Raw genomic sequence first — 7,969 nt, 5'->3', positions numbered from 1 at the left:
CCCTTTGAAGGTGTGTGCATCAATGTTTTAATTAAAATAGAAAACAATATTCAATGTTTAAGGTGTGCACATCACAGTAATGCGCGAACAGCTGAACGAGAAATGCTGACAGCTCAATTGAATTGCCCAAGCCAAGATGGCCGCCGACGTCCTCACGCAGCGTGAGTACATAAAACCTCAGTTCCTTTATTCTGAAGCACATAATACCAGCATGTGTGCCTTTTTTTAACCTGACACACAGCGTGAAACCTGCGCGTGAATCAACGCTTGCCCAAGCCCAATTTCAAAAGACTGGCGGAAACAAATTAAAACGTTCCTACCGGCTTCTACTGATGTCCGCCACTGATTCCAGATTTCCAGCGATACCGAGCAACTTCAAGTAAGAAAAATCAGAAATTGCCAGCTAGGATGCATGGTGTTCCTTTTATGTGACCGGACCAGTGGCTGAAGAAGTTCCCCAGTCATCGCAAATATGTGGTGTACAGGATCAACAGATGAATACCACCATTTTGCAGGTAAGAAGATTCATTTCATATTATAAGGCTTCAGCCACGGCAAGGAGCAGCGCACTCTCGGAGGTTCGAACTGCAAATGACATTAGCCGATCGAACGCCAGAGGACGCACACTGGAGACCGGAGGCACAGAACATTACTACAGGTAAACTTCCTGTGTGATATCCAGCCACACCCTAACTAATTTTCCTTATCAGTCCTTAAACCAGGCTGTTAGAATGTTAATTAGAACCCTTGGCAGTTATGGCTATATTTTTTTGATATTGCTGAATATGTCTTCGGCACAGGCCTTACAGAAAGCCGAGGATATTGACCAGAGTAGTACAGCGGCTATACTAAATGCTAGGATTGCCCCCCAAATATATTGACCTCAAACCCCCTGGAAGAAGCCCCCTGTGTGGCCCTACCTTTAGAGCGCACGGCGAATACTTGCGAAGGGTCCCCTTGGGTAACAGACCCCCTGGGCAAAAACGCAAGGTTATGCAAGGAGTCTCAAATTTTGCGATCGTGATCTGACTATTGGGTCCAACCAACGACATCCATTTCACACTCCACTTCACACCCCAAATCTAGAGTGCCCAGCAATTATATCTGCAAAAGGGATGGTGAAAAAGTTACTCTGAACCTACCACCAGATTGTACCCCCTACACCTTGGTACTCACTGGAGTTCCCTATCTCCCACCAGGTTGCCAAGAAAGCCGCCAAAGCGCACTGGTGTCGTAGTAAATTACTGCTCCAGGTAAACCTGATAGATAACATCATCATGGCTAGGCGAGTGATCTCGGTGGGCCGCACAACAAAATCAGTTAAGGGAGATTGTGTGGTTCTCAACTTTAGGGACCCTGGGCTAGTGCACTTCCTTTTGAGGTGTCCTTAATGCTGCTGCAGGGGGAAATGACCCCATAAGGGTGTACCCCCTGGGCTTTTTTTTACCCACACAATAGGGGTATCAGCCTGTCCAAAAGGCCCTCGACCCTAGGTCCAAGAACTCATACCTATTTACAGCAATTGGTGCCTACCCACCCCAACCGGTTTGGAATCCTATCAGGCCTTGCTGATATTGAATGACTGTCAGTTTATCCCAAAGAGGTACCCGGGGAGGGTAAAATTATATGGGCTGGTCACAATTTAGGCAGAGTTGCAGAGGTTGTAGAAACTGTACATTTAGGGCATGTGCCCCTAGTGTGTTCCATATCCCATCCCCCCGTTGACAGAGTCAGGGCCTCAGAAAATAAGGGGAAATCTACCTCTTGTTTCAAAATCATCTAATGGAATATTGCAGGCCTCTGTTCTAAGATAGTGAATGAGGAGTGCTTAGGATATATCGGAGGCTTTGACCTCATTTGCCTCCAGGAAACCTGGTTGAGAGATGACATATTCCTGGATGGCTATCTCTCATTTTGTGTGCCTTCATTACCTTCTGCTGCAGGAAGGGCCAAGGGTGGGACTGCAGTCTTCATATCAATAAAATAAGGATCTCTAAAAGTTACTAGTATAAGTTCATCACCCTGGTACCAACTAATTATGATTAATAATTTAAGCAAGGCCAAAATACTGTTGGTCAATTTGTACCACAATATCTTTGACCCAAATAATTGTAAAGCCACCAAGACCGTACAATATGAGCTCACGCAAATCACTGGGAAGTGGCATCCACTATGTATCATCTGGGATGGGGATTTTAACTGTACATTGTGTAAGCACAACACTCAACGTGTGTGTGGACTGGAAGATACTGAGTATCAGCCCCTACCCCATCCTACCCACTCATCACAGGGAGAAGCTCTAAACTCTGACCTGATAGAGAAGGACCTAGGCCTCATCAACTGTTGGGCCAAGGACTTTTCACTACAGTGCCCCACTTATGTTGAATGTGGTGGGCTGGCTACATTGATTTTATGTTAATATCTACAAACTTTTTAAAGCTCATCTTGGACTTTGTGGTGGAACCTCACTGCCTAAGTGACCATAACCCCCTTTTCATCTCCCTCGAATTCAAGGTCCAAGCAGGAGAGGGCGTTAATCGCTCGATCCATTTACATTGGAACAAGGGTGTCAGGTTTGTGTCTAGATTCACCCCCTCAAATTTGATGGATATATTGTCAATGGGGGTGTCTGAAGTCAGACTCACCCCTAGAGGATGTTGTTCAGGATTTGGGTCACTATGGGCTGAGGTAGCCAAGAGGCTGATAAGCAGCCCCAAGCCTGGGGAACCCCATGAGGCTCGGTGGTTTAACCTGATTGTTCTAGGGCCCATAAAGACTTAAAACAGGTGCTCCATGTTATCCCCCGTAACAGAGAGCAAATCAAAGCGGCAAGGCATAAATATAAAATAATAATTGAGGGGAGAAAAGCACAGCTAAGAAGTTTAGCGTGGGAAGAACAAGAGAGAGCAGGATCCCTAAGAGATACAAACAATTTCTGGGAAATCAGAAATTGCCCATTATTTGTGGAAGAAGACAGGCAGATGGATTCATTGATATTGGGAGACAATTGGGTTACCCATTTTAATGGTATTTTTAATTCCCCAAACAAAATGGTTGAGGAACACACAAGGGACCTGTCTGTAGCCCTAGTGCAGCTACCATACTCAGTATGTCTATCACAGTAACTGAGGTTGAGGAGGCTCTATCCCTGGGGTCCCACCTGAAAGCACCAGGCCCTGATGGGGTCCCCATTGAGCATTTTAAAAATAATCCCAAACCTGTGGGCACCCTTGCTGATGAACATATTTAAGGCAGTAATTACTGGCCCAATTCCTGTGACCTGGAAGGAGGCAATAGTGTCCCTATTTTCAAAAATGATAATAGAAGTGACCTGGCCTGTCATAGGCCTATATCGCTCATTGATGCCATGGCCAAGTTATTGGGTAGAGTTCTCCTTGGCCGGCTGGAGACCTGGGCAATGACGACAGGAGTGATATCCAACACAAATATGGTTTGAGGAGGGGCTCAGTACGACTGAACAATGCCTAAATCTCCTTAATTATTAACAAATACGTGAAGGCCAAGACGGGCTCGATCCACCTGGCCTTCATGGATTTGTCTAGAGCCTTTGACACAGTTAACAGAGAGAAACTATGGGATATGCTGGAAAGTATGGGGGTGGAACAATCTTTGGTGTCGCTTATCCGTAGGCTACATTTTAACATCTCAGTTTCCATAAGATATGCCACTCAAGGGGAAAAAACGGAGCAGATAATTTCAACAGATGGTGTCCAGCAAGGGTGCATTCTAGCCCCCTTTTTGTTTTTAATTTACACAAATGGTCTGGAGGCTTCTCTTTTAAATAAAAATCAAGATTGGCAGCAAATCTGTCCCCTTGTTATCTTACGCTGATGACACGGTGCTAATGGCTACGACAGCGAATGGCCTTTAGAATTCCCTGGATACTTTTATCGATTTTATATCCTCAATTGATCTTAAAGTTAATTTTATTAAATCATATATCATGGCCTGTGGCCCAAAGAGTACAAAGACCAAGATCTTTGTAGCACAGGACAGGAGAATAGAAAAGGTCAAGAATTTGTTGTACTTGGGCAAATTATTTAACAATAAACTAAGCTGGGATCCACTCCTGATACCAAGAGCTCACCACACAACCAGGGCGGCGGATGGACTTTTTAATTTTGCCTGCAAATTAGGCCACAAGCCTGTGAGGGAAATAATTACTCTTTCTAAAGCCAAAGGCCTTTCAATTGCAATGTATGGCGCAGGGGTGTGGGGGCATCACAATACACGCCAGTTACAAGTAGTGGAAAATAAATTCACTAAAAGGCTTATGATGATGATGCATAATAGTGTCCCTAACCGCCTATGTCACGATGAATTGGGTCTAGAACAGTTAGAAGCCCATATATCTTGTGCCCCTCTACTATTATGGGCGAGAAAATGGCTTTCTGAAGAACTGATGTTCTCAAGAGAAATAATGAAAGACTGCCAAAACTTTGAAAATTAATTGAAAATACCATGGCTTCGTTTCCTGAAGGACAAATATCATGAAATAGGACTGGGGCATTTTTATGATAGCCCTGAAAGTATTCCACTGAACGCTAAAGTTATCATCAAAGGGGCATTACATTCAAGGGGAAACAGGTATTATCTTCATCAAGATGAAATCGGTCCGATGCATTTTTCCCCTGCCCCATTGCAATATTATTTAACATTTACCACTAACTAGCAGATTAGATTTTACCCAACTAGATTTCAGTTAGATATTGTGCATATTTTGCTGGCGTTTCCACACCAGTGTGGGTGGGCAAATGATCTCTCTTTTTGTCCATGTGATAGTTTTGCAAGCCAAAGCAAAATGCACTTTATCCTATTCTGCACTTTATATAAAACGTCAAGGAGTAGATTTATAATTCCACTGTTAAAGAAAATCCTCCCTAGTACATATGTTGATGGTTTTAAACATTTGCAATCATTGGCCACCCCAACATTTGTTGTGCAATAGCCAGTTAAATAAAAGTATCTTTGGCCATTAGGAAAATATATGAATTATAACACATTGAGTTGCCCCAGTGAAACTGTTGCATGTAAAGAGTTGTATGACCCTGTTTTTTTTAGGATTTGTTTTTAACACATTGTTATATATTGTGATAATGTTTTTGCAAATCTGAATTGGTGTTATGAATTGTCACCAGGTGCTGAATTGTATGACTCATGCTCAGTTGAAGGCTATGGTTTAATTAACCTGAAACTCTGGAGGTCTATTCAGTTGCTGTAAAGCCCACTAGAAATGCACCTTATCCTATGTATTGAAAAGACTTAGGGATCCCTTTTGTGATGTTTTTAATGTAGTGAATGTTTTTCTTATTTGTATCCTTTTATGGCTGCTTAAGCCGAATAAAGATTTATTGATGATGATGATGATGATGATGATATTGCTGATCACCAGCCTTCAAATGACAGTTCTGATCTGGCATCGCTCAGTGCGTCTGGCATGAAAGGCGTCGAACTGTCTAGTTTAAGGAACAGTAACATAAAAGCCTTGAAAAAGCTCAAAGGTAAAATATGTATTCTCCCCTTTTCAATGATTGACATTGCTAAAATGTTGATACTACCAAAGTTGTCTATTGGGTTAGTAAACTGGATTTGATTCTAATCACTGCAATGTGTTTGGGCACATAGGTATACTGTAACATAACTCAAAGTAATGACATGGCTTTCAGTTAAAGAGAGATTAGCTGACTCCAATTTACACTTGCACTTCGTGCTATACAATAATTACGGCTCAGCCTGGGTGATAAAGATGATATTAGCCCATATGCCCTGATGAAGAGACTGCAGGATCATCACTTTCTTAGCATGATCAAATTCCTAGGACAGAATAAGGATGTAGCATTTAGAATGTACATTACGTGATGAAAGGCTTTATCATTTTATTGCAAGACCGGAGGTTCCTATTATACTTTTCTAATCTTGCACTTATTTCAATAGCAGCAGTCAAGAAAACTATAAAATTACAAATCCCTTAAGGCTTAGAGTCAACTAACCAATGGGAGACAAAACGTAGTACTAATAACAGCCATTAGGATAACAGCATTACCTATAGCACCTATCTTGATTGCGAACAGTCCTCTTTTCTTGCTGCTCAGTATCAAGATTAGTATTGTGCATTATTATCGCTCACTACATGTTGTAAATATTCTGTTCTGTTATGTGCATTTGCTTACATGATTACTGGTCTTATATACACTACACCCGAGCACACCCAATCATTATTTCTGTAATCCAGTTGTGGCATGTATCACATATTAACATATAGCAAAGAGAATCCTTTTATAACACAGTCCAAATCCCAGAGAAGTCTTTAGTCTTCTACGAGAATCAGTGAGAGTGAACGCGCCTGAGAGAATGCCTGTTATATTACAGGCTTCTGGACTTATCAAAGTCCGATGGGCCAATTGTGATGTACCGTTGGATTGTGTATTACTCTACACTGCCTCGACCGCATGTACTCGTACCTATACTTCAACATTGAAGATAAACTTCTGCTTTTACATGGGAAAGTGATTTTTTAGAGAAAACATATCAACACTTTATCAAACTGTATTTGGTAGTCAAAACCACAATCCTTGATATAATACTCGTTTTGCGCCTTGAAAAAGCCCTGTGGTCGAAACACGCGTCAGCTGCTGCTGTGTCAACATATATGTATTTGAAATAAAGTGCACAAGACCTGATTGGTAAGTGTGATTAAGTACTTTTTGGAGCTGAATCTCAGGAAATTGGACTAAAGACTTCTCTGGGATTTGGACTGTGTTATAAAAGGATTCTCTTTGCTATATGCTAATATGTGATACATGTCACAACTGGATTACAGAAATAATGATTGGGTGTGCTTGGGTGTAGTGTATATAATATTGGGTCGGGATCCTTTAGATCCATAGACTGATTGACACCCCAGTGGGTGGGTGTAAAACACATTTAAGAGCACCTCTTACCAAGTGAAATATAAGAAAATAATTTGTTTATGGACTTAGAGAGTCAGTAGATGTGCGGATCAAATTGAGCAAACCCACTCTTTGTGTTTATATGATTACTGGTCTGTTTTCTTGCTTTAATGTTTGGCTTGTTCAATGGCTCCCTTTCTCATGGTGCTAGCAAGCACTTGTGGCCCGCGTACCTCGTCATGCATCTCCGGCTGCGTTCAACATTTTGGTGTTGCAGCTCCAAAAATGCTTCTCCTGTGCTGGTTTGTCTCTTACTTTGCACATTGGTTGCGGGTCTTTTAATGGCCTGTTCGTTGTCCAGCCTTCCTGGTAGGATCTCGGTTTGGCATCTGCTGTTTCGGGCACAGAGTCTCAGACACTCCCAGGGGCGCAGCCTTGCTTCTCTCCCTTTCCTATTCTCTTCAGGTTTTTCACTCAGGATGGCACACACCCATTAGAAGGAGCAAGTGTTCTTTCTCCCCCCTGTCCAAAATTAACCCAGTTTTTGCAAAATCTTTACCAAGTTTCATTTCCAGTCCCTACAAACAATGAATTAGATAGTGCCTCTAAACTAAATGAAAATGAGGAAGATGGAGAAACTTTGAAAAATAGTTTAAATTAATTCATTCATTCCTCTCTAGAACAGGCTCTTGCAGTCTCAATGGTGAAAGTGACAAAAATATTTAAAAAGTCAGTCATTAATCTGATTTCCAAGACTATTTTGGCCCATTGTGTGGGGGAAGCAGAAAAAGGAAAGCCTAGACGTACCTCAATTGTCAAAAAATGCACAATTATCTGCTCCCAAACCAAATGTTGCACTTGTGACTAGTGAGGATTCCTCACGCACAGTTCAGGACATGGTTTCTCACTAGCCTCCTTCCAAGGAGGGAAACATTTTGATAGCTGTAAAACGCAAATCAAAGTAAAACAAGCATTGGAAATGCAATAGGCCTCGCCTTTGTTTAAGTTAAAGCCATTTGCATTGCTAATGGTATTGTGTTATAGCTATGTATTATTTA

The sequence above is a fragment of the Lissotriton helveticus genome, chromosome 1_1, assembly GCF_964261635.1.
Source record: "Lissotriton helveticus chromosome 1_1, aLisHel1.1, whole genome shotgun sequence".
In the NCBI taxonomy this organism is placed as follows: domain Eukaryota; kingdom Metazoa; phylum Chordata; class Amphibia; order Caudata; family Salamandridae; genus Lissotriton; species Lissotriton helveticus.
Note: the sequence above shows the minus strand (reverse complement) of the source record.